Below are 25,123 nucleotides of genomic sequence, written 5' to 3'. Positions count from 1 at the left end.
GTGCTATTGCTGTAACAATCCAAATAATACCAACTTCTTGTTGGTGCTATATGATACTCTCTGTCTTGACAGACAGGTTTTGCTTTATACCAGGAGTAACCAACAGAATAAACATGGTATCTGTATGAGAAAACGTCTAGAAATGGATATGTGTGAAAAGGCTGTATACAGTGTGTGTGTGTGAGACCTCTTTAACAGGAGGCATCTGAACAAGACAAAAGGCGGTGTTTGGCTTTAACAGAATCTGACAGTGCTAAAGGTGCTATTCAGAGGATATGACACTGCCAGTTATATATGAACATGTACTGCTTCCCTTCAGTGAGCACACTCTGCGTGCACGCTAAGGGGAGTTAGGCCTTGATCCCTTCAAGGGAAAATAATGATGAAAATAATCACCATTGCTTGAGGCCTGAATTATTTTCATTCAGCAGTTGCGGATTTGAAATGTTTTCAAATATGCTGTGAAAACAAAACAAGTGGGAACATCTGTGAAGCTGATGCACTGTGGTGTGTGTGGGTTGGGGAGAGTTCAGAGGAAGGAAACCAGTCATTGATCAGCTCACCATCAGGTGTCATCGCTGGAAATGCTGGCAAGGAGGCAGACTGGACACGGGAAGGAACTGAGCAGCAAACAAGCCATGTGTGAAGCCCTGGACTAAAAAGTATAAAAACAGTGAAGCTTAGGTAACGGGCGAACTCCTGCTACGTCGGAAGAGGAACAGGCTGCAACTCATTCCAGCCCAATCACTCCAGGGCAAGCATGTAAATCATGTGAGTGAGCACACGAGATGCTATTTATAGCTGTTAGTTGAAACATTTATTATTTATCGTTGTGTTTATGCCTAAGGAAAACCTCCAGTATAGGAGAGATGCTACCGCAAGTCTGCAGCGTTTCCTGCTTTTTATATATATCTCTATCTCTCTATATATATAGATATATATATTTATGTAATATATGCTTTCCCTGGCTTTATTTAGGTTAAGGGTCTCTATGTAAAAAGCATATGGATTAATGGTGGCAGCGCTGATAAATATTTGTCGGGACTGGTGCGGTCCCCTACGGGGGCTGAGCCTGCTGCCGGAGCGGGCTCTCCGCCGGCGGCGCGGGGCGACCCCAGGCTGATGAGCCCGTGCTGTCACCTGCCAGGTCTTCCATTACCAACTCCCTGGAGGGTGCATGAAAGATTTAAAAAGAAAGCACTCCAGGCTCTTCCTTGCGAGAGAAATAACTAACAGGAGGTGGATGCGGCGGCAGGCCCTGATCGGCCGGGAGCGGGGAAAGCCGTGCCGTGGACCTCCACGGCGTTGCGCGCGGCCTGAGGAGCGCCAAGGGGGACACGGGGCACCCGGCCGGCAGCCTGCTGCCCGTGGCTGGCGCGGACAGCCGTAATTTCCCCCGACAGCACCCAGGTAAGAGCAGGGGGGAGAGAAGATGAGGAAAGGGCGCAACCGAGGGGGCAAAGGGAGCGAGGGGAGACGGGCAGCACAGCCGGGCGCTGGGGGGGAAGCCCGCGAGGCAGGCGCCGGGGCGGGATCCACCACAAGCTGCTGACAAGGCACCCAGCTGGCTCTGGGGCGTGAGCAAGGAGTCCAAATTATTCAGGTGGCCTCTGAGTCGCCGGTGGCCAGCTGGAGCCGGAGGCGGACAGCTCGGCCCGGCTCACAGGGGCACGCGTGCTGCAGGAGAGCAGGCCGAGGCTGCTGGCCCCGCTGCGGACGGCGGCGCGCGGGGGTGCGGGACTCCCCCGCGGCCGCGGTCCCGCCGCGGCCCGGCCAGCGTGGCCGCGGGGGTCTGGGCAGCGCCGGGCGCCCGGCGCGCCCCGGGGACGAGGCGGCAGAACGGCCCTTTGGAAGCGGGAGTTTCCTTTCTGCTGGCGATTTTTCCTGTCCTGTCTCTCCCCTGCCGAATACGCAAGGCCGTGGAGAGGTGACCCTCCCGCGGCTCGCGGCCCCGGGCTGCCGGCGAGGCCTCCTCCTGCCGCGGGGCGCCCCTCCAGAGACCCTGCGGCGGCCGGCCGGGGCTCGCCGGGCAGCGCGGCCCGGCGGGCGGGGGAGACGGGCCCCAGGCCTGCCCGCCTCCCGTGGTGCCCGGCGCTTGGGGACGGCGGAGGGAAGCGGCTGTGGTGCTAACGGGCATCCCTAAACTGCCCTGGACACCGAGGGCAGGTTTGCTTAGCTGTGGGGAGCTTCTGTCCACGGCGGGTGGCGGTCGTCTCCTCCGCCCTCCCTGTCGGCGGGACCCCCTGGTTACAGCTGGGGGGAAGGTGGGGAGACCTGAACAGTGCCAGCCTCGCGCTTCCCTTGCTGTGGGGAAAGAGGAGGGCTTATCCCGCGGACCTGCTCCAACGAGCACCTCTCACTAGGCTAACGGGACGGGGAGGGTGGTTCCCCTCTCCCGTGGAGAGGGGTCTCCTCGCACGTGAGCTGATTTGTCGCAACCGGCGTCTCTGTCCCGCCCGCGCTGCCGCTTCACCGGAGTGCTTTTCCCCCCCTCCACCGCCCCGATGTCTGTCCGCCTGCAAAGGCGTTTCCACAACTTGGATCACATCGTCCCAAATCGGAACCGGGGAAACTGAGGCAGTGAGGTGGTAGCGCTGAGCTGTATTAATTGCCACCTCCTTTGGGACGCAGGAGCAGTGCTGCGTGAGTGCCGGCTGCGCTGTAACCACTCACTGCCCTGTACTGGGGACGTGCGTTTAGCTCCCGCCTGGGACGCAGGCCCGAACGCTGTCCTTCCAGAAAGCATTGCACAGGTATCAGTTATTGACTGAAAGTGTCAGTAGTTCCCAGGTGACATCAAAGAGAGAACAGTGTTTGGTTCCAGAATAAGCAAACATTTAATACGCACAAAAACACTTTAAGTGCTATTTGGAATACCGGTGCTTTACGTTTAAACAAAACCCTTTTAAGCAGTAAATCCCTTGGCTTTTCTGCTACAGATTTTCTCCTTTGTTGCCATTACACATATTTGTAATGCAAGGTTACAACACACACTTCTGTACTTCAGTACATACATATAAACATAGTCCCCTCTGAATGTCTTTCAGAGATAATTTTTCTGTCTTTGCAGCACGACCATGATTTGTCGTGTAGCACCTGAATTCCTTAGACTTGGAACCAAGAAAAGCATCATCTCATTTATTTTCCAAACACTTCAAAACCCTTTCAACAAGCAGTACAGGAACCTTCGCAACCAGCAGTATTTTGCTGTTACTACCTGACCAGTCCCTTCAGCTCTAGTGAAACTCAAGCTTGAAGTAGTGCTTTTACACCTATACTAATACCAAATCATTTGGCCAATTAATGCACGCAGCTGAATTTAACTCCTACATTTATAACCTCTCTCCAGGCTGAGGCCTGGTTGGCTCAGCAGTACAGTGATAAACAAGGAGAGGACTCACTCAGCTACTTGTTTTCTGAGCAGTGTGAACTTCATATCGTTGCAGTGAGAAGCGGGTGAGTTCTAGCTGAACTCTGGGCCTTTCTAGCTGACTTATCCTGGAAACAGAGTAGTCAAATAACAATGTATCTTCTCTTTTTTTCTCTCACTTTCCTTGCCTTTCTCATCAAAATCTGCTGCGTGAAGCAGTTGGGTTGTTCCTTTTTGTAAGCATATCCAATTTTAGAATCATAACTCAGGCTGGCCCTAAGGACCCACAGGACTTCTCGTGGTAACCTCATCCAAACCCTGCTCAAAGCAGGGTTGTTATCTAACTGGAATTTTCCATGTGCCAGCCTGTGTCTGTTGCCTCTTGCCCCATTGCTGTGCACCCGCAAAAAGAGTGTGGCTACATCTTCTGTGTTCCTTCCCACTAGGCAGCTGTAGACAGTAAGAGGAGCCCTGACAGCCTTTCCCTTCTCTAGTTTGTACAAATGCAGCTCTTCAGGCTCTCCTGGTGCATCCTGTGCTCCAGCCCCCAGCCATCTTGCTGGCATCTCCTGGACTTGCTCCAATATGTCAATGTGTGTCTTGTACTGCAGAGTCCAAAACCGGACACAGCACTGCCAGTGTGGTCTCGCACATGCTAACAGGGGGGAGCAATCACCTTCCTCGGTCTGTCATTTCTTCAAAATACAGGAATACACCTCAGATAGTGGGAGTGAAAGCAGCCATCATTATGCTTCTGGGCATGGGGACATCACAAATAGCAATTTCAAAAAGGAAGTTCTCTCTTCTTTCCCTATTTCCAGCTGAGACTTTAGGCTTCCAGCTGAGCACCTGGGGGTTTCTCGTTAGTAGCAGAAACTTGCCTGGGAGCCACCTTTTGATTTCCAGTTTCCCCTCCTGACAGTTTAGGAGAGGATGAAGTACAAAGGGTGGAGGAAAGCTGCAACTTTCACTTTCCTTTCTTTACCTCATTTGTCCACGAAAGTCAAAGCAAGAATCTTGTTTGACTTCTTCGGAGCAAGATAACAGAGAAGGCATTTAGCCCAGGTGCTGTGTTCTGCATAAATAATATTAAATCACTTGCATTAATAACTTTGTGGTTATAAGGAATAGTTTGTGCAAAGAAGAAATTCAATCTGCTTTGCTCTCCCCTGAAATGAGAGCCGTTCCCTCTCTGCCGAATGCACTTCCCAGCCCTTTACAAACATATGGTCTTTTAGGTATAAGTGATGTTTACCTGCTTTACTGTCTTTAGTGGAAAAGAGCTAAATATATAACAGATGCTCAAGTACCTTGAAATTAATGCATGATGGGAGAGTGTGTCATCACACCGCTTGCAGTCACCTTTTTCACCTGTTGTATGGCTGTTTACCTGTAGCTTGTTTTGACAATGTGCTAGGTTTTTTTTTTAATAGTATGGAAAACTCCTAGTTTCAAAGTTGGCCTGGTATCTTATTTCCTGATTTTAGAATTTTCAGTTCTGGAGTGTTTAATTATAGCTTAAAAATCAGAAAAATGCTTTCCACTGCCCTCTCTTTTTTTTTTTAATTATGCTAAACATATGGTTGGTAACAGATAGACAGTTTGGCAGATAAAGGTGTCATCTTCAGAGAGTAGAAGACTTAGTCCTTTATGATTTAACTTGGAATGGATCCAAATACAAAGTCTGGGCCTAAATTTGAGTTCCCTGAATTTCAGAAACCCTCAGATCCGTCTTCAAGTTTAGATCATCGTGAAAACACAATCCGAAACATAAGTTTTGGGTCCTGACTCCGATTCATTTTCCTTGCTCCTCACCAGATCAATTTCAGGAAGCAGGGCTTGGATTAGGATTTTACCTGTTCTCCTGTTGCAGTGGCTTGGGAGGACCTTGCATGCAATGAATTCTTCCCGTTTCGTTAAATGCCTGGACTTCATAACAGAAGAGAATGAAGGTTGTCACTGCCTTTTACGGTCTTAGGAGTCCTGCTTCCTTCTCGTAGGTGGTTTGTACCACAACCCTCTCGACAAGCAGGAAGTTGACCCTTCTGTCTTTATCTTGAGGGTCTCTTTCCAAGGTCTTTAACATTGCTGGGAGGGTGGGAAGCAGCCTCAGCGTAAGAATTGGACGCATCCACTCCTGATCTGTTTCATGACTGCCTCACGTTCATAGTTGTTCGCTGTGCAGCATGCGAGGTGTGGCGAGTATAGTGCAAGGCTTACCTGCCACTGGGCTTCTCTTTGAAGAAAGAGAAATCATTCATTTCTCTGGAAATGAGGAGATGAGAAGATTCGTCTCCTCTCCAGGTGTATAAAGCTGTCATGGAAATGTGGGTTTACTACAGCTCTGCCTGGTTTGAGGGTACACTTGTTGTATTGCTGAACTTGAGCACAAGGATGTGAGCAGCCACACAGTGAAGCTACAGCCAAGTGATGAACCCCAGGAGGTGCTGTGCTGCTGAGGATTTCTGGGGCACGTCCCAGAGGCTGCCGAGCTGCTTCACAGCTCACACTTAAAGCAATAGCTCTGCCTGTCAGCATATCCAAGATGAACTGAGAGAAGACATGAAGGTTTGTTGATGTTCAAGGATTTTAGCCTCCATCCTCTCTGCAGCCTGTTTGAAAGCCTCTCTCCCCAGTTCAGCCAAGTCAGAAGGACCTGTGTTTGTCCTGCTGAGGCTGCTCATCATAGTGGTTGCATGGATGGAGGACAGAAGGTCTGCTTGAACTCTGTGCGACCAGCTGCAGAGCTGCGGTGCCTGACTTGCTGGGTCAGCTGTTCTGTCCCTTTGGACCACTTTCGCCCCAGCTCTCCAGCCTTGTCCTGTTTTTGTGCTGCAAGAAGCATGACTCCTACAAGAGGGGCTAAAAGAGCCTCTTTACCCCACACCTTGAATCCTCAGTGCAAAACCCTCCAGGGCTGGGAGAGGCATGTCCAAATCCATCCGGCAAGGGAGAGAGCTATGTTTAGGAGCAGGGCTGTATATAGGCTTTTTAGCTCTGAGGCTGTGACCCTCAGCTGGAGATAAGCCACTGCAGGACATAAATACACTATTCTGGGGTGTAGGGAGATGCGCAAGACAGACTTGTCCTGATTGTGTCTTATTTACTATGCAGGTAAGTCTCCACCCCGGAGGTTGGTTTTCATGGCTCCTTATGCATAGGTGCTTGACCCCCCCCTGTATTCATATATGCAGAGAGCTTAGGCCCTTAACTCTGGTTATTGGGTTCTAGGTAGCAGTTGAGGTTCCCCCCCTCTTTTTTTTTTTTTTTAATTTACCCCTCAGAAATGTCTTATTGACTACATGGTGTTGCTAGGAGTTCATTCTTCGTTGCTTACACACTACTGATCCATAGCCAACCAGCACTCTGTACTAATGGATTCTGGGATCATTTTTAAGCTCTGCTGCAGTTTTTTAAGAGCTGTTCCAAGGCATCAGTCAGACTCTGATGTGCTCCTTTTGGGGACTGCAGATAACATCTGTACTAGCAGGCTTGCCTCCTCCTGAACACCTATGATTGAGGCACTTAGTCCTTAGCACAGGAGAAGGCTGCCTGAGTCCTCCCCTTTCTGTTTGCCAGGGGGATGCCTCTTCTTCTGCTTCCCATTGGACACTTGTGGATTGATCAGCTCTCTGAGACAGTACAGTCAAAGGCAGCTCTGCATCAATACTGTCGCTGGGACAGCGATCAGATGTAAGAGCCTGACTGGGGATGGTCTTCTAACATTAGCACACCTGCAGTCCAGCTCCCCTCTTGTTACTTGCTCCGATGGTGTCATTGACTTCAGTGGGAGTATCTGTAAAGGTGAAGTGGGCAGAGTCTGGCGTGTTCCTGCGTGTCTACTGAGGCCCTTTAGGCAACAGACAAAAAGTCTGAATTTTACTCTGATGTGAGATGAATGAATTGCAGCTTAGATACTGCAAGTTTCTGTGTTTAAACTATGGTGAGTGTGTGTTGTTCTCATGGATTTTTTTTTATACTTTAAGAATACCTAGAAGTAATGCAATGGCTATCCAGTCCCCATACCTTGAAGTACTTCGAGGATAAGATGAAGTAAAAGATCCCATATTGGTAATGGGATACTTTAACGAGCTAGAAAATCTTTGGGAGGAAAATGAGGATACTTCTGTGTGTTTACTTTACGAAGACATTTTCTAAGAATAATTCACCTCTGCAAAAATATTATGCTAAACTGCTGTCACGGGTAGTGAGGCGTCAGCCAATTTCTTTCACTTCTGGAACTTCTGGGCACAAATTATGTCTGTTTAGAAACCCCAGTTTGGCTTGGCACTTGGCTTTCTATGTACTTTTCAATTGTTTTAAATTATTTACACACAACTTCATTAAAGAAAAAAGACTGTGAATGCCTTCTGATTTTGAAGAAGGCACGACATCTTGCTGCAGTCTTGTAAGCAAACAGAAATGTAATACTCCTTTATTGTAAGAACAGAACTGTGGAAACTTGGAAACATTTGTTAAGAACATTACATTCTCGTTAAATACAATCTCTGATGGGTCTTTCTAAGTTCAAATGATAATGATCTAAGTTTATTTGATTCTCCTTCTCACCTGCAATCCTTGCATGTATCCAAATGTAGATTCCTCTGGCTGTAGTTTAACTATAAATTAAGGCAAACTTTGGTCAACACAGGTTTGTATACTAGCAAAAATATACCTAAATGTACTTCTGATTGATAACCCTGAAGAGCTGCAGCTTGCAGGTACTTTACTCTGTTGGCTCAATGTGATTTATTGGCCTGAGAACAATTCCATCAGCAAGAAGTAATTAAGTCTGCTATTACAGTATTAGGAAAGGTTTGGCTAAGCATTGCCAGCCGCTGAAATACATAGCACCCTCTCGTGGAAACTGGCACTGCTCAGGTACTTCCTTCGAACTGAGCAGAACAATAGTCATTTTCCTTGCAAACCTGGAGTATGATTTTTCAACCGTAGCATGTCTAAATTCCAAAATCCATTATGGTGCACCTGCAGATGTCAGTATAGCCTAAAAAATGTATCCTTAAAAAGACGGCTTCCAATTAGTGAAGGTGAATGCTTTACTTCGAACTTTAGGCCATTCACAGCAAAGCTGTGACTCTGCTAAGGACTTGGGGTTTTTGTAAGGGAGTATTCTCCTGAGGTAAGTGACTGCATGTTTCAGCAGTATCTACTGCCAGCTGTGCTTGAAAGGGTCCAGAAAATCAAAGCAATTGAAATGAGACAGATTGGGGGGGTGGGGGGGGGTGGGGAGAGAGGTAGGGGAAACTGATTTGCAAAGCACAGGTAGAAAGGACTTGTTGCCTTTAAGCTTGTGGAACAGTGGCAGGTGGCAATGGAAAGCACAAGCTTGACTTCTCTTTGACATGAAGTTGTCATCCATTGCTCCAGCTAGTATTTCTCCTTTGGCCATATTTCTAATAGCAATACATGCTGCAACAGTATTTCAGGTTACATGGCATCTGTTTCTAGACTCTATGCCCAGCTGGGTCAGTCTATAGTATCTGAGCTCAACCTACATTTTGCAAGCATGCAGATATAACATGGGCTTTTTGCATCATCTTTTTGTGTTCATAGGAAGTTAAAAGTGTGGCTTTGGTGAGAATTCGGAGAATAGGATTTCTGCCCTAGAGGAGAAGACAATTACTGAGGTCAGGTTTCCTGCTCCACTCTGAACTTCTAGAAAAAGAATGAAAATTGGATAGTTATTCTTATTTTGTAACTCATGAAGTTAATCCATGATGCCTGAGGCTGCAAACTGCTTCTTTTACAACTGAAATGCAGCCAGCTTAAGGATGGAAGCGCACAGCATCACTAACCACAGCAGTTCAAGAGAGGAAGTGGAGACTAGCACTGCAATGGAGCAGGCAGAGGAAAGGAGAGGTCCAATGCGATTGCCGCATCGAAACGTGGTCAGGATGGCTGTGGCAATGCACCTCGCAGCAAGGAGGTGGCTGTGGCACTGCACCAACCGTGAAGCGTGAGGTTCAGGGTTTGACGATCTCAGAAACAGGGTCTTCCAAAATAGTGGTCTCAGTTCTGCGTGGCAGGGCAGAGTACTTCTAAGAGGGTTACAGAGGCACTTGCTGGGTTTCCCCTGCAGGCTCAGCTGTGGGTCCTGAAGCAGAGCTGAGCTAGTTCTGTAATGTAAAACTACATTTATTTACATAATAACTTTTCAGTCTATCCAGTGAAGCCTTCCTGGCACAGCGTATCAGACCAATGTCAAATAACCTTCTTAAAAGGGAAAAGGGACTTCACACTAAGCTTTACAGGAGTGTAGCTCATAGCAAATACCATTGGGATCTTACGCGGCAACAGTCTGTGCCGAAGAACTGGAACAATTCAAGCATGGTGTCTCCAGAGATTATTCAGAAAAAAAAAGAAAAAGACCTTATCTGCTTGAGCCCACGCCTGGAAAAGAAAATGCATGTGTGTGTCACTCTTTCCCTCCCCTCCCACACATGCTCCTTCCTGCCGCCATCCAGAGCCAGGTCGCCCACGGCCAAGGGCAGGGCTGCAGGTGAGGCTGCCCCTGGCCTGCTTTGCGAAGCGCCCCCAACCCAGCGTGTCCCAGGGGCCTGACCCAGCAAGGGGCTGCAGGCCCGGGCCAGCTGCCCACGTGGAAGAGGCCCTCTGCACCTCGTGCCTGCGGGCCCGAGGAAGTAAAATCATGGAGCTGTATAGCTAGTAGAGAGGCACCAGCCAAAGCTGGCAGTGCCGCTGCGCTGCTCAAGCAGCCGAGATGCCCCACATCTGCTTTCTTGGCAGAGAGGCAGCCACGGCCATGCAGGAGCATGCCTCTCATTGAGGGGCAGCGGAGAGGCTTTTATCATGTATATTAACCCATTAACAGGGAGAAGGGCACCATGGCCCCTCCACCCACAAACCTCAGATCAATAAAACTAGTGAACAAACAAGATTTTTTCTTTTGTTTAAAGATGGGGGGGGGGGATGTGAAAATAAGTATCAGCCAGTGCCCCTGATTCTGTCAGCAACCCATTATGACAGCAAATGGTCTTCATGCCCCTGTAAATCAGTGCAGGGATGCCCGTTAAGGGTTCGTTTCATACGTAAACTGTGTACCGTGCCAATCGCCTGCCATTGGCACGGTACACATGAAAATGTGTGACTAACAAATGCCTGCAAGTCCTATTTATAGGTTTATGTGTCACAGGCGCTGGGCTGAGTTCACCAGAGGCTTCTGCCAGGACAGACATTGCAAGCCTACTTGGTTGGGACCTAAAAGTATGCCAGGACATCACAGCGCAGGTGCAGAGAGAGACCAGATGGGACCACACTAACCTAGACCTAGGTGGGCCCAGCCAAATAGGCGGGTGGGTTTGTCTTCTTATCTCAGTCTGGGCAGTGGTGCTTGCCTCTAAATGCCGTGCTCCAGAGATGGCCTAGGCAAACTCACTGTTAGGCCAATGCCACCGTGGACTGTGAGGACAGAAATGCTCTCAGGTGTAGTGGCTGAGCTGGCAGTATGTACCGTACGGCCATCTGGTCCAGCCTGGCAGAGTTTGATGTCTGTTGATTAGTTTATTCCCTCAATCCGTACGTTTTAATCCAATAAGCTAGTACATGCAGGAGCCAAAGACAGCAAAGAAGTGAAACAAAAGCTATCTGCTCTACCCAGAGCAGTCACACTGAACAGCTTAAAGCTGACAGCATAGCAGCAAACAACCAGCATCTCCAGCTCTGAGAGCTTGCCCTAAACCAAAGGACGCTAAAGAAAATCCCCCAGGACTGAGTTTATTTTCTGCTTTGGCCATGACCTGTTCATGAAACCTAGAGGAAAAGCTTTTTGTTTTCTCTCAGTAACCTCTTCCCCCTTACGTGAGAGCCTACCAGCCCCTGCTGCTCTCAGGTCAAGTTGAACAATAAAGAAATGACTGTAGAAACAAGATCTGAGTCTGGCTGTACATGATGGTCTACTTCAGATCTCCTGGTTTTGCATATGAATAATACTGAGGAATGCATCAGACTCGGGTCATACTCCAAGTCCTGTGTCTAGATAGAAAAGCAACTCCTTTACTTCTCCCTAGGACCACCGCATCACTGCTGCAATGCTCTTGTCGAGAGCTTCTCAGTGTCTGAGACCGGAGCAAACAAAAAGGTGTTAGAGGAAGCTGAATCACCAGCGTCATGAATCTCTGACAAGTACCAATTTCCCTCTGGACGGTATCAAACTGCTCTTATTTCTATCACTTTACTGGCAGCCTGAAAGAGCTCCAGGGTGGTTTACTAGGCTATCGCAAAACTTTGAGCAAGGTAAAAACCTTGCAGCTAGGGCTGCTCCTGCACCTGAAATGACGGCTTTTCAGGAGTTGTCTCGGATTTATCTCTTTGGAAAGTCCCAGTTTGGGTTAAACCAATTGTCTGACTTGCCAGTTGCCTACAGCTGCTGGCTAATAGTAGCTGCTGAGAGAAGGAATATGATGAATCCATCTTTACTGTAAGTACTCATCATTCATTCCTACCCCTTAGTCTCTGTATTTTAGAAACCGTCTTGATATCCTCAGTAAACTTCAGTTAAGGGATGGACCCTGAGATCATTTTTTTTCCCCTAAGCAACGCAATTTGACATGCACTGGCGGTGTTTAAAACTGAGGTTTCGCTAGAAGTGTGGCAAATTAAGGAGGTGTGAAGGGCGCTAAGCTGTTGCATGGCCTCCCAAGCCTGGGCAAGCGTTCTGCAATGCTGGGCCGCGTCAGCCAGGCTGCTCCCTGGGAGGCTCCAGTCCTGACTGAACATCTAGCTGCGCTAGATCCTCTTGCAAAGCAAGCCTTCTACTAGCAAAGCTGCAAGCAGTAGAGAGTGAGACTAGAGTCCCAGAGGAGCCCTTCCCAGCATGGGGAAAAAATATGCAAAAAAGATATTTTTGACTAGAGTGCTTTCCCCCTGTTAGGTTTGGAATAGCAGATGTTTCCCTCTGACATTTCACAAAACCTCTTCTGTGAGGTTTTTGTTGCTTTCAAGACAGTTTCCAGTTAAAGGAAACTTAGAAAATGGCCTACTGTTTAACACCTGCTTAATATCAAGGAGAGTGGAAATTCATGAAACCTGTGGTAGCTCTAAATGACCACTCTCTAAACCTGTCACTTCCAGTTTCAGCTCCTGCAGTGCTGTGAACCAGGACCCAGAGCTGTCTTTGATCGGAGACAGAGATGGCATGAGTGCGGGGCTGTGTGCAAATACAGACACTTGCAAAAGGGTGAATTTGCTGTACTGAATGGTTTGGCTATGCCAGCGTGTGTCTGTAGCAGCAGTCAGTCAGAAGCTTTAGAGGAATTTCATAGTAGGTAATTATGGAATAACCTTACTAAGCCTTGTCACTCAAAACCTGTTTAGACCTTAAAATACATAGGCTTAAATACCATGAATGAAGTGGCCTCTTATTTCTTTAATGATATAAGTATATGGCTTGTTAACTTGAAGGCTTTTGGCACAGCAAGCTGAATACTTTGTGGGCTATGCTGCAGAGAACAGGAAAACACTGTATTTTCAAAATACAGTACTGGCATAAGAGCAAAATGACAATGTAATTGCTATTGTCTGCTTCAAACTCCACTCACACTTATTGACCCTTTACGGCTCCATCTGGCTTCTGGCTTTTTCCTTCGTTGTAACCATTACTTGCCCACTTTGATCTCCTACTATTGCTGCAATTTAGATACTAATTTCTAAGTAAAAACACGTCAAATCCTTTCTTCAAAACCTAATTTCTCAGGGGAGTTCTGCTGCGCCAACGTATTTTCAAAGAGCACCAGCACATGGGAGAAGACAAAATCCTTCTTAGCTAGTTAGTAGGTTGGCCAGTTCAGCGTTAGCAGCCCTTTTCCTTCTTTATGCACATTTCCTATGGAAACTATTGAATCCATAGCTCTATTATTCATCTTCCCCTCTTGCTTGTGATCTGCCTTCCTGAGGCTGGCTTCTGAGTACACACAGGCTTTTGCGGTGTTAAATCACAGCAAATGCAAAATTTCAGGGGTTTTGTATTGCCTGCAAGCAGACACCTTCCATTAAGAAAGCAGCTACTAGGCAGTGAGGGGCTCAGTGGTGGTCTCTGGAGCAGGCTGTTCATCAGACCTTTCTGCAATGCCCAGACGAGGCAGTGAGAGAGAGGCAAAAGATCACTGCAGTTCTGTTCTTTTTGTTTTCAATTTCAGCCTGTGGCTTCGTACATTGAGAGGCTAAAAAATGCAGGCTTAAAATCTGACTGTGTTTTGTTGAGGCTAATACTGAGATAAATTCTGCAGTCATCAGTCACATTTTGCTCAGCTGGATGCTGAAGACGTTGGTCTGCTGCATGCCTGCTCCCAGGGCACTTAAAGGGTTGTCTGACAACCTGCCATGTCTAGACACAATAAGGTGAGTTAAGGATAGCTTAAGATAAACTTCCATTTCCCTGTTCCCTTATTTGGGCTTACAGTGCAGTCTTAACTTTGTTAATTACTTTCTTTGGCTCAGTAGATTACTGTGAGCAGCACTGTGCTGGGATGACATTATAATATTAATCTCTCAGTGAAAGACCAATTTAGGGCCTTATGTATTTTCTGAGATGTTCCCAACATCTGTTAACAATTTGAGCATGAATGTACATTTTGTTTTGGCAGGGGGTACAGCCACAATTCCAGTAGCTGATAAAATTGTGATGGGAAGGGATGAGGCTGGGGATTCACCCCTTGCCAGCCACTGAGAAAGCCCTTCTAGTTTGATTTTTATTCCCCTGTGCTGCTGCTTCCTTGAAGGACCCTACGATGCCCAAAAGATTTGGATGCTGCAACGGCAGTCACTTCAATGCCCAGTCTTCAGCCATCTGAAATGGAAATCCCAGCCCTTGTTTAGATACCCTTTCCCTATAATGTGCATGTGTTTCCTATAGACTAGGATGTTCCAAGGGGATTGCATGCCCTGGCCACTGGGATACGTGTGGCTATAGAGCAGTGGGTCCTGCCATCGAGGGTCCATCGCCTGAGGTAGATACCGAGGATGCGCTGAGAGAACAGGCACAGCTGGAGGAGGACAGGATGGCTCCAGCCCCCGTGAGAGGGGAGCGCCGCTGGCCCTGTGCTACGGCTGCTGCGCGAGCCACAGCGCCCACGGCACAGCCCAGGAGCCGCTTTGGCCTCCTCAGGCTGAGGAGAGGACCAGACTCAGGCTTTGTCCACACCAGCTGTGTGCTCCGACTGCTGCAAAGCTGGGGGAAGGTGATGCTGCTCAGCAGCATCAGTGCTGCCACAAAGCATGTATTTGGTGGGAAAGGGGACTTTTGAATACTGGCATGTTTTCTGCAGGGTCTGACCTGCACACAGAGCAAGACCCCTGCGAGCGCTTCTGAGGAGCAGGGGCTGGAGGGGGGCAGCCGAACGCCGGGCTTCAGGTCCGACCATGCAGGGCTCGGGGCTTGGTGAAGGCCAGTGGGAGACGCTTCCAACTGGACAAGGTCCCGGGAGCCCTAACGCCACGGCCGCGGGTGCCTCCAAGCATGTGTGGCACCGTTCGCAGGTCTGGACCGCGGGGCTGCCTGCCCGCTCCTGTGGCTCTTCACCTGCCTGGCTGCCCGAACCGGGGACGTGGCAGGGGAGCCCCCCGGTGCCGGGGGAGGCCCCTGGTGCTGCCAGTGCGGCTGGCGTTTTCCAAGCAGCTCAGGTCAAAAGTGGCAGCCCTGGGTTAGGCACGGGGCGCGTGTTCAGGAATGCTGCCCTGGGCGTGTGTGTGCTCTTCGGTACCATCTACGATTTTTTGTTCCTTTCTAATTTTTGTAAAATGAAGAAAGCAAACATGGAAAATCTTGTTTTAGTGCCCAGCTTACTGTAAAAGATCAGGAATGTCAAGGCTGTACAGCTGCGGTTATTCAGAGGGCGATAAATGGCCTAGAGGAGTCTGTGCTCAGCTAGGTTTGGATGGGTTTGTTCTCTCCCTTTTTTAAGCTTTTCCCTTTGCTCACCTTTTGAATTAGGTAGAAATGAATTGGGAAAGGCTCTCTGTTAGCAAGAAGCACAAGGGGATATTTCCCTTTGTAGGCTTTCTATAAATAACCTTGTGTTAACCGTATAAAGTTTCTCCATGTTGCTGCAGGAGAGCAGCGTGGGGGGCTGTGGCTGGCGGGCCCCCGCTCCCCTGGATGCCCCCCAGCCCTGCTGGCCAGCGCGGCTCTGGGTGCGTGCGCCCAACATTGCAGGCAACCTCTTTCCCGGAGATTAGTTTGTCTTAGTCACAATCGCCTCTTTTTTGCAGGCCGATTTCTGCACGAGCCACTGCCTTTGTAAGCTGCAAAAGCAACCTGGTGCCCTTCGCTCACCTTGGTTAGCTGCGGTTGACGTCACGGTAAATGCAATCCTACCATGATCAATGCGTGAGTTTGTTTTCTTTGCTTTTTACTGAGCTGTCTTATCTTCAGAAACATTTCCTGAGTTACTCCCTCGTCCTGCCTTGGAGATGCATTTGTTTCCTGGTGTGGGTATTTTTGTTTTGTTTTCATTTTTCGCCTTGCTATTTTTATCCTTTGCTTCCCTTTTAGAAAGGGTTTTGCTGAGCCCTGTGTGCAGGCTGCTACGCTCGCCTCTCTCTGCAGACGTTCTCGCTTGCCCTTCTTCGCGTACCCACCCCCAGCGCTAGCCTGCTGGCCTTAATCTCCTATTTACTCCATATCCTGGTAATTTAATATTATAGACAATCTATGATAAAGCCCAGCCAAGATGAGGTTATGCCAATTACACAAGCTTTCTCTATAAAGATGTCTTCTCGCTCTTCCAGGCAGCTCTGTTATTCAAACAGGTGCGTAAACCCTGGAGATGCAATGCTGTGTTATAAATTAAACAATTATTTTGATCGAGAATGACACACTTCTGACATTTTTTGCTGACGTGAGCCATGTTTCTTAGAGCAGCCTTAATTTTTGCATACTTTAACTGTAAACACAGTTAATATTGGACTTCTCCAATGTCCCAGTTACAGTGGAAATCTTTATCTTGTGTATATGTACAGCTTCAGGTAAGGCTGTAGAGCTGAGCGCTCCAAGCCTGCTGCCCCTTGCCGTGTGTCCGTGTGTCACGTCTCGCCTCCCGGGGGGTGGCTGCGCTCCCGACGCCCCCTCTCGCTGCCGGGCGCCGCGAGGGGAAGGGTGGGCAGCTCGGCTCTCTTTGCTGGCCCTCGGCTCACGCACCGCCAGCACAAGGGAGAATTTAGCTGGCAAACCCAGCTAGCGTTTATTGCCTGTGTACAGTTCGAGATTTTTCAGAGGCTCAAAAATTGGCCAAATTTGGTCAGGCTGTGTGGAGATGGCAAAGGCCCATCACTAACATGAGGCTGATATCATAGTAGGTTTCTGAATTTCTGTTTCAAACAATAGATGTGCTAACGCTTTCTAATGAGTTTTCTGTAAACTAAATATCTTCCCTGACCTCCTCCTGAGGCTCGTCTCGGCAGATTTTGCAATGGCTCCTCTCAAAGATTATGAACCGGAGCAGAAATCCCACGTAGAAAAGCTTGCCAGACTTTTCAGCTTTTTATGGTTTTATAATCCACTGGAAAATAGTCTTATATTAAGGAATTTTGGACAGCTTGAACTGTAGATAGTTATAAATACAGAGATACTTCAGGAAAGGGGTGGAGGAAGGTGAGGGTTTCTTGCTGAAGGCTGGGAAGCACAAAATGAAGAGCGAGGAGAAAGAAATGGAAGGAAATGGAGCAAAAAGGGAACCATTAAAAAGAACTAAAAGTGAAAGCAAATTGTAGTGATTTCCACTTCGGAAAACACCACACCTGTGCCAAGCATTAAACTTGTTTGAAACACCCCTAAGCACCTGGCCTAGCAGTGTCCCGCTCCCTGGTCTTGCACCCATCCAGCTGGTGCCAGGGCTGCTCTATTACAGCAGTATTTACCTCCTCTAATGCAGGGCTCATTTGAAACTCTGTGAGCAGAAGCTGCTCAGTTACATTGAAGCAGCTCCTAACCACACACCTGCTCCTTGGCCTGAGACGGGTATTTTCTTCTGCGAGGGTGAGCTGGGCTGCAGAGAAGCTGCTGCGTGTTTTGCATGTGGTTTTACGTACGTGTGTGTGTGTCAGACTTGGACGTGCTTGGACAGGCATGGTCGTGTCTCTTGGCGTGCTCCTTTTTTCATGTCATGTTTGAAGGCACAGGGGTCTTATTCCCTCTTCTTCTCTCCCTGCAAGCTGGTACAATTTCGGTGTCTCATCAAATATCCCTGTGAAGACTGTGTAGAAGGTAGTGGTGGGGTGGGTTTCTCACTTTTAGAGGAGAGGGAGCTACTTGACACAAAATACCTTCTGCCCAAAACAGTCTGGCCAGCACCAGCCAGCGCAGCGCTTGTCTCTGCCCCAGCCCGAGACCTTGCCTGCCCCAGGTGGGCTCATTGGGTGGGCAATTGGGTGGGATGAGACACCTCCGCCAGCCCCCACAACCATCTGCAGCTTGGGACGACCTCAGCAGAGGCAGCCTGAGCCTCAAGGGATCCTTTCTGAGCTTGATGCAGCATCTAAATCAGATGATTCTGTAAAAGAACCACTTAGTGTTTCTGATCGGTGCTTACTCATGGATCTGATGCAATTCCTGATTTCAACCAGGTATGTTTTATCAGTCTGCCTTCCAAATAGATCTTTCCTGCAAAGATAAAAGATTACGAGAAGTAGATCTTATGGCTGCCTTTCAAACTCCACTCTCTCCTGTATTAAGCCAATAACATGTCAGATGATAGATGGGAATTCTCATGAGATGTCATACAAAGTGTTCACTTTAAAACCAACAAAAAACAGTCCAGTTTTAAAAATGAAACTGTCATAACTCATGCTGTCTCTGACTTCAGGAGCTCTGGCAGCCTAACTTCAGTAGAGATTTAAGACTAAACAGTGTCTAAATACAAACGGACAAGAGGTGCAAAATTGGATTGTGTGGCTTTCCAGACGCAGCACCCAAGCGTCCGACAGACTGCAAAATAGAGACTGGGTAGCTGTACTGAGTGCAATGAACCTGAAGACACTTTATCTCTTTCCAGATTTTGGGGGTCTTGAATCTATGCAAGCTTTTTTAAGTAGTATTTTGGAGTCATCATACCAGATTTTATAAGCTAACTAACTGGTGTGGTGGTTGTTTACGACATTAATGAACTCATTCTTAAGAACAGGAGGAGTGCATATGAAGCTTGAGACTTTTTGGAAAGGTGCTAGAAAGAATTTATTGGACTCTGTTTATTTTCCTTGTGTTTTGGAAGGGATGGATTGTGTCTTCAGCTGATCCACAGACTTCAGCAGCAAATTCCCTTCGGGCTCCTCCTCAACAGCGGCTCAGCAGGCAGCGTGAAGCCTCGGCACATGTGCACCGCCTTGTCTGCATCTGTCCCAGAGGCCCTCCCGCCAGCGTGGAGGCCCCAGAGCTCCACTGTGCTCACCAGGCTGGGCTCGAAGGCTGGCTCTGCCTGCCTGCCCCCTCCCGAAGGACCGCACGCACACAGATTTGCACACGCTTTCCCACAGTGGTGAGGGCACCAGGTGCTTTTGGCCCACAGTCACCCCCAAGCGAGGGACTGGGCGACCTCTCTGCTGCTGGAGGATGGAGGACGGTGAGGCGAGACATGGAGGGCCAAACCGCCCTGACGCAGCCACAGTGGCCCATGCAAAAACATCGCTGTGGGGCTATAAACGTGTTCGTGGCAGAGCTAGGACTGTGCAGGAGGGGAGGGCAGGTCCCAGGCAGCCAGTCCAAGATGAACCTCTCAGCACCTGCCCAGGGCAACTTTTAAAAAATTGTGGTGTTGTCCCTATGCTCTTTTTAGGCACTTGCTCAAAACCTGTGTCTCGTGCACCAAAAGGAGAAGGGGGTTAATTTTTAAAACATTCTCTATTCTCCGTGTTTGCCCTAGGAAAGGGCAAATATTTCATATTAACTATGTTCTTCTGCCAATTTTTGTCATGAGAACCCGGTCTCAGAACGGCAGAGCCTGTGAATTATAGTAGTAAACGCGGTATTGCTTTGACCTTTTGAAACGGCTCCGGCGCGATTGGCTGGCCGTCCTGCCCTTTCCCCAGAGGTCAGGCGCGTTGTAAATATAGGCGAAATGGAATAGCCAGATAATCAAATTGAACCTATTTCACTGCAGTGCGGCGCAATCACGGCGTAGTGAAATTCCATCAGCGTCGGCGGCTGCTTCGCGAGCGCCGCGGAAATCGCTTTGTAACTGTCCGCAGAACTTGAGAAGCAGCCGTTGCCGTCTGCCATGCTGCGGGCTCTGCATTTTTAAATGTCTTTTATAAGAGTAAAAAAACCCAAAGCTCAAAGCCAAATAAAAAGAGAACATGGATTTGGCTCTTATTGGGGGAAAAAAAACACATCACCCGAAAAAGCTGTCTTGACCTATAGGATGCGTTGATAAGACCTATTTGCTTTTTTGTTTGTTTTTCCCCTTCCCCCTCACCTTTAAAGACACTAACATGATTATCCTCTCTTCAGGAGCAGCTAAGCGAATTGCTTGCGGCGTCACCTGAGCTTACCTTCATCAAAGAGCAAGAAGTACTTTACACACTATTGTAGCAACTGCACTGAAGTGCAGCGCGTAACCAGTGGTACAAAAAGTGCCGTAACTGGAGCTATGCACCAGGATAATGTTCAGAAGCGATGTCCTCTGGCCAGGCGAGATGCAAATGTGGCCGTTGAAATCTGCAGAGATGATTTCTCAGCAGCGCGGGCCAGACGCAGCACTGTAGTTCTGCTGGTCGCAGGCGCAGCGATGCTAGCAGTGGGGTAGCAGGGCATAATTAATGTTTACTTATAATCAGCATCTTTCTGTGCCAGCAATCATGGCAGACTGAAACTAAGCAGGGGAACCAGAAACCCTGCTGCTTTCAGCTGTCTGGAACAATAATTACACAGTACCACGGCACCTCTGGGAGTCTGGCACCATTTATCCTCCCTGACTCTGCGCGCTGGTTACCTGCCACCGCGCAATCCCCAAAGCAACCAATCCTCGACATCATTTTCATACAAAAGGTGGAGAGAATTATAATGGCTTTGCTATTGCTCTGCCTTCAGAAAGCTGGGCTGATGGCTTAATTGAGGTTAAAATAAGCTCCAATCAGAGAGGTAAAAACCTAACAGGGCTACTTAATCTTATATAAATACAAGAGAGATACAAGTGCATGAGGAGAGAATAATAACTGACTCCAGTAGGGTTTCTATGGAGAATAATCATTAGCCAGGCAGTGAACAGATTGGACTGGGAGCAGGCTATTTAGCATTCATGCCCTGGTGGTAAAAGCTTTGAGTTGGAGGCTAATTTGAATTTTAGGGTTGGGTTTAAAAAAAAACAAAACAAAACAAAACCCTCTGTCTGGAGCAAAGCAGCGCTACCCTAATTTTTTTGCCCTAGACTGTGCTGAAGAAAATCAATGGACTTTTACTCTGCAACCTAGGTGCTGTTTGTCTAATAGAAGGGAGCAGTAATTGCAAGTCAGGAAGGCGTTCGGGTGTCTCTGGAGCGGGGATTTGGCTCCGCTGCCCAGCGCCGTTTCCCCAGCGTGGCGGCACCACTGTAGCCCGTGTGTGTGTGCATCCTCAGTTTCTCGCTGCAGAGGGGAAAGGGTGGGCAGGAAGGGAGAGAAGGCCGGCGTCCTGCCTTCCTTTCCCGAACTCCACTGGGAAGGCTACCAGAAAAATAAATGAAAGGAGAATTTAATTTTTGTCTTCCAACATAGGATCTTTTATTCTCATAGCTAATTCCCTTTCCTTTAAGAGCTTGAAACTAGAATACTGATTCTTTGTCAAATCACCGGGGAGGGTTGGCAAAACGCAGCTGTTTATATTTTTCCAGGCTTATAGACTGTTGGTCACTTGTTCTGATAAGTTAAATTGGATGCTATATTTCAGAAGTATTTGAAAACATTTCTTTTTCAGTTAACACGCATGCATTTCCAATTTGACATAAAATTTCAGCCCTTTGCAGTTCTTTTTGTTTACCAGATGCTCACAAGAGCGTTTTGTGTTACAATTAGTTTTCTTTTAAACTGACTACATGAAAAAAATGCAGTAACCGGATGGATACGTGCAGATCCTGCCAAAGTACAATTTCTGGGCTCTGTTTTTCTTAGTGTGCAGCCCAGAGATGAAGTTATTCCTTTCCTCCATCAGCAGGTCAGCAGACACCATTGCAGACCATCTACGGGGGGATCTGGCCTCAAGATCTGTAGCTGGAGACAGATAAAGTTAGAGGCATATAGGACATTACTGATTGTACTTGAGGGTTTATATATTTTGGTGTAATCTGTGATCCCTTCTCTTCTGTTACTTTTATTTAAAGTTTAGTATTTGATGAGGTGTATATTTTTATTGTGGAATTATTTACAATTTTTTGTGCATGTATGTACATTTCGTGTACAATTTTTTGTAAATTTATGTCCAATTATTTGCAGGGTTTTTTTGTACAAGTCTTGACAATTTTTACAATATTGTACAATTTCAAAATCATGTTATAGCCAACATATCCATCCATAAGACTATATGTTAGATTTCCTATTGGCTTCTGCAATAATTTGCAGTTAGTTTTCCTTACCCATTCCCCGTTTCCCTGTCTTAGCTGGTACGCCTTCAGCTGATGTCCATCGAGAGAGAAAAATAAACTGCAGGCTACAGCTCCATAGAGCTGAGCTGCTCCATTACTGTTGTGAAGTGCAAGAGTCCTCAAGAAAGCAATGAAAAATTACACCTGTCCAGACAATGAAAAATGCCTGGAACCTCACAGTTGCTGAGGCCTTAAAGGAGGATAATTATGCTGTGAGCAGACTGCTTCGTGCCGGAGACTGCACAGCCCTCGCAAAGGGAAAGGCTGCGAGACCCCTCTGAAAGGCAGAGCAGAGCCCCCTCACAGCACTTTTCGGGAGAAAGCAGATGAGAATAAAAAGGCCACGTGCCCAGCACCACTGGCTTCCTCCAAGTGATCAGCCCTCTCCCTCCCAGGAGTCCTCGCAGCCTGGAAAATAAACTTATGGCAGAAGGGTAACCATGGCCCAACAGAAAATTGGATGTTTATTTTTAATGTACTGAGCGGTGGTCTAAATCCTGCTGGGAGCCGAGTCCTGTGGGACGGCCAGACAGAGGTCAAAGGCCCGCGCGGGCTCAGGCCAGGGACGGCCTGCGGCACCCAGCACAGCGCACCACGGTTTACCTACCCAGGGCCTGGATGGTGCAGGACCTCCTTTGGCCCCAGGAGGGCCTTTGCCCAGGCAGTGGGTTGCCCCGAAGGTGCTGCCAGTCGAAGGGGCTCTAATGCGCCCACAGCCCTTGGGGCTCCTGCAGGCGGGTGCAGAGCAGGGCTGCGGGGAGCCTCGCCACAGCCCTTGGGGATCCTTCAGCAAGGAGCCAGGGTGCTTCGTTCCGTGCTACGCAGCTTCCCTTTTCAAAGAAAGGAGAAAGAAAAGGGGATTTTGTTTGTTTGTTTGTTTGTTTTGTTGCAGCATGGTAGCATCTGTGGCTCTGCTCTGCCAAGGAAAGGTAATGCAGAAGATGGCCGGGATCAAGGACAAGTAATGCGATCAGGGTCAAGGCAATTCTGAAGCAATTTGTGCTTAATGGGTAACGTGGACCAGAATTGACTAGATATTTCGCCTCCCTTGGAAAGAGCGTGACAGAGCCAGGTGTGTTATCTTGGGGGAAGGTTATAGCATTGCTCTGCCAGGTTGGGCTGGGGCAGAGGTAAGGTTGCAAAAAGAGGACTAGAGTCCTGCTAATTATCTATTCCCTCTCTTTTCAGTGCTTTCAATATAAAAAGTGACATTGTGGATGAGTACAAGAGGCCATTGGCCTACTTGGGGGTGAAACAGGGCTTTAGGGGAGATTTAAAAACTTTGCCAGGGTTTTTTTACAGGATAAGTTAGAGGGGAGGATGTATGGTCGTGCCAGAGGTCCAACAGCTCAGTCTCCACCACTTCACCATCTTCTGTGCCATGGCTGCGATCTCCAGCTCTTCTGGCTCCACCCAGAGTTTTGTGGCTCAACTAGGGTACACCGTAGCTGAACAGAAAGGGACTCCTAAGGCTCTGCTTTGTGGGCATTGAGCTGTTTATCAGGAAGGTACCTTGGACAAATCTTCCATACAGCTGTGTACTGAGCGGCAATTATTAAAAGCCACAACTGACCATTGCATGGTTTTAAAATATTTTCTTGTCAGAGTTTAAGTTGTAGCTTTTAGGTAGTTTCCAGGGGTGCTTGGAAATGAAAGGACGTTTGCGGTTAGCTACGTTCTCCTTGGTGACAGAGCTGTGGCGCTGACCACCAGTTCGGGGTAAAGTAATACACTGGTACAGAGCTGGGCCGGTACTTTCTTTTCATTTGTCAAAGCAATCTGCTAGGCTAAGCAGTACCTTATTTTTTTTCTTCAGTCATCTCAACTGTTAATATTCAGTGCCTTGGATTTTTTTTTTTGTACATAAATTCAAGCTGCTGAGAACCTATCCAAGCTAAACACTTCGTTGTCACGACAAGCTTTATCTTGAAAACGACAATGAAGCTACATCTAAATGTGTTCAAACAGTGTTTCCTGTCTCCAGAAACCTCTTCCAGCTGCCACAGCTTAGCTGGCGGCACAGTCGTCCAACCATTGATATTTATGCCGTACGCAGAAATGTTATCCAGCTTCTCTTTGTCATGCTGGAGCGCAGCCGGCGGTGCCACTCTTAACGTGCAGCAGGAGTCACAGAAGTACAGGTTGGGGCAGGACAGACCCGCAGGCCCCAGGGAGTAGCTGAGGGACGCTGTGCAGGCAGCGAGGGGCACCGCGGGCTCGGGGGACCTGCTGGCCAGTCTGCCCAGTTTGGGGCACCAGTTCTGCCCCAGAAGTTTGCAAGGCTTTGGGTGTGCTATGGGGGGGGGGAGGGGAAGGGAGGAGAGCAGCAGGTTGTGCTGGGGTTTCTGTTTGCAATGACAGATTTGAAAGCAATTCCTTTGCTTTTCCAGCTTTGCAAGCCGTGCCGTTGCAGCACCGTGGGCACGCGGAAAGGTGCTCGCCAGCGCCGTGGCGGCCGGGGGTGCCCATGCCCAAGGCCCAGTCCCCAGAGCGGCACCTTGCACCAGCGGTCCCTTCCCCAGTGCTCCGCAGAGCTTTTGTGCACACCGACAGCAACCGTTGCAGTTCCCTTTTTTTCTGATTAACGCCCAAACCTGTTGCTGTGGGAAGGCACGCGGATAGCACAGTCCTACCGCAGGCACTCACGAAGGTTTTCACCTTCCTCCCTCTTAACTTAATTACTGCTGGTTTTCGTTGCCAACACTTCTGAGCAGGCATGTAAATTTTGGAGCGCTTTGACGCATCAGGTCTTAAGCCCAGGCTTTTGCTTCCAGGCGCCCCTGCAGCGACCACCTCACCCGCATGCCTCTCGCCCGACCCCTGCCCGGGCAGGTGCTGAGCTCACCGCCTGAGGGAAGCCCGGAGGGGCCGCAGCTGCAGCGCTTGACCCCGACCCACGCTGCCGTATCGACAAGGACCGAGGTGCCTAAGTGCCGCCTCGTTGCCTGGGGAAGTAGGAGTCCGTGTCTGGAAACCTGCCTTGATCGCGGTCTCGCTCCCGGGGCGGTGCGGGCTGCAGTCCCTGAAGCGACTGCAAAGCAATAACTCAATTCTGCTGGGATTTGCAGGCCGGATCTGCTGCTTCTCCTGCCCGCGGGAGCTCTCGGGCTGGACCTCCCCCCCCCGTACAGCAAAGGGCCGTGCTGAGGCCGAGGCCGGCGGCGTGGGGGCG

General features: G+C 48.7%; 1 long non-coding RNA gene across 1 annotated transcript; it reads left to right on the top strand.

Annotated features, from left to right (window-relative positions):
* The first annotated feature begins 358 nt into the window (after nt 1–358).
* LOC138066291 (uncharacterized) lies at nt 359–18,751 on the top strand. Its single transcript, XR_011139575.1, has 3 exons — nt 359–771; nt 15,617–15,734; nt 18,613–18,751. It is a non-coding gene; the product is annotated as an uncharacterized lncRNA (long non-coding RNA).
* Nucleotides 18,752–25,123: the final 6,372 nt, after the last annotated feature.

Source organism: Struthio camelus, chromosome 2, assembly GCF_040807025.1.
Source record: "Struthio camelus isolate bStrCam1 chromosome 2, bStrCam1.hap1, whole genome shotgun sequence".
NCBI classification, from domain to species: Eukaryota; Metazoa; Chordata; class Aves; order Struthioniformes; family Struthionidae; genus Struthio; species Struthio camelus.
This window is presented reverse-complemented; position numbering and strand designations above follow the sequence as displayed.